Consider the following 2,448-nt stretch of genomic DNA (forward strand, 5'->3'; position numbering starts at 1 on the left):
TATTTATTCCAAGGCAGAAATCATAAATAAACAGAATTGTGAGATGTAAATTCAGAATTCGAAGAAAAAAAATAAAAATGTCAGAATTGCAGATTTAAACTTGCATTTTCAAGTATATTTTGCAAGGAACAAAAGCAGCAATTACATTTTATCTTTTTTTCTAATTCAATGAATAGAATAGAATAGAATAGAATAGAATAGAATAGAATAGAATAGAATAGAATAGAATAGAATAGAATAGAATTGCGAAATGTAAAATTATAATTCTGAGAAAAAAATTAAAATTGCAGAATTGACATCGCAATTTTAACTTAAAGAGTCAGAGTTGTGTAATATAAACTCAAAATTGTGAGATAAAAATCTGCAAGTACCCTTTTTTATATATGAATGAATGAATGAATGAATACATAAATAAATAGATAAATAAAAACAGAATTGTGAGATGTAACTTATAATTTTGAGAAAAAAGTAGAAATTGCAGATTTATACTAGCAATTTTCAAATAAAGAGTCAGAATTGTGAAATATAAACTCAAAATTAAGATATAAACACCCAAATACAACAGAAAAAGTCTGCATTGTAAAATAAAAAGCCACAATTACCCTTTATTTATTATTACTATTTTTTATTCCAAGGCAGAAATCAAAAATAAATAAATAAGTCAGAATTGCCAAATATAAACTCAGAATTGTGAGATATAAACTCGCAAATGCAAAAAAAAAGTTACATTTGAATTCACAATTTTGAAATAAAGAGTCAGAATTGCAAAATTGTGAGAGATAAACTAGGACATGTAAGGGAAAAAGTCCACAAAAAAATGAATAAAAAAGCCACAATTATTATTATTATTATTATTTTGTAATTTATTCCAAGGCAGAAATCATAAATAAATAAAACAGAATTATGAGATGTAAATTAGGAATTATGAGAAAAAAATGTCAGAATTGCAGATTTGATCTCATAATTTTGAGACAAAGGGTCAGAATTGTAAATTGTAAAGTGTAAATTTGGATTTACAAGGAAAAAAAGTATATATCTTACAACTTTGACTCTCTCAAAATCAGACTTCCATAATAATGTTTTTCTCTCCACACATCTGAAAATGAAAGGGAACATTAGATAAAGAGGTTTCTACTGATTATACAGTTGATATTCAAACATAAATCTTCTGTACAAAGCGCCTGGGTTGAAAACCCTAGTTTTAGATCAAAAGTTTCCAGAGGAAATGGTGAGGAGACAAAGAAGCCACCCAGTACCACTGACCCCTCTGCAACCCAGACAGATCCAGACCTCTTCCGCCTAGAGCGAGGGTCTTGATCACCACTAACAACAAGCCTCTGTTTAAACACAGTGAAATGCTGTCCGTCTGTCCGTTTGACTTGCTTATTAGCTTAACGGGGTCCTGTGACCGCTTTCCTTACACAAAGAGACACACCAGAGAAGACTCTCATCCCAAGATCCCATCTGCCCAGCCAACACAGGAAATCTGATAGTCTCCGTTAATATGTCATATCCTTCATATGACTGTAATACGACTATAATTTAATTTCCTCCGATTAATTTTTGGTCATAAAATTGCAATGAGACGAAGTTACAGTAGTTTGTTCTAATGCAGGCTTTGCTGCAGTTCTCCAACTTGGGTGTGAAGACTGTTTGGTGGGTTTTTAAAAGATTTTCAGCTTTTAAAACATACTTAATAATGGTAAGCCAGGCGGTAATTATTGCCACTCATTTAGCCAGAGTCATTATTAGTTAAGAAGCAATTAATCTCATTAATTAGAGCTGGATGTATGAAGATCGCAACTGACAGCTGTATTTGAAATGGCGTTGCTTACATGTGGCTGTTGGTTTCTAATTGTATTGTTTAAATACACAGCCAGAGAACTTTAATTTTCTTCTGTGCTTGCTTAAGCAACGCAACAAGAAAACAGGTAAGTAATCATTCATGGATGACAGAGGAATTGAAGTAAATGAAACATGACCTCATAAAAACATATTAGCTCCAAAAACACTTTACATTTAGGCTATCTCCCAGAATAGAAATGAAACAGGAGAGCTTTTTAGTCTTATTGGAGCTGAATTAATGTGTGTTTGTGAGTGTATGGTGAGACTAGCAATTATTTCTCTGTTAGCTTGGGTTGAGACAGTAAATTATGATTTTCTATGCGGATACAAATTCTTCATTTCTCTCTGTCAACCCACACACCTGAGTCCCAGTGAGAGAGCCCTGTAGGCACACACACACACACACACATGCACACACACACACTGGAGAAGTATATCCCAGACTGAAAGTGTTTTGCTGGAGGTCATGAAATGCATGGTACGGCAGCTTGCTTTCCCTGAGGTGGCTTCAAAGACGTCAGCGTGGATGTTTTTGAGGATTGGATTTTCACTCCCCAGTTATTAAGTAGGTTGACATCAGGGAAGGTTCGTTAATGACTGTGT

The sequence above is a fragment of the Garra rufa genome, chromosome 16 (genome assembly GCF_049309525.1).
Source record: "Garra rufa chromosome 16, GarRuf1.0, whole genome shotgun sequence".
Lineage (NCBI taxonomy): Eukaryota > Metazoa > Chordata > Actinopteri > Cypriniformes > Cyprinidae > Garra > Garra rufa.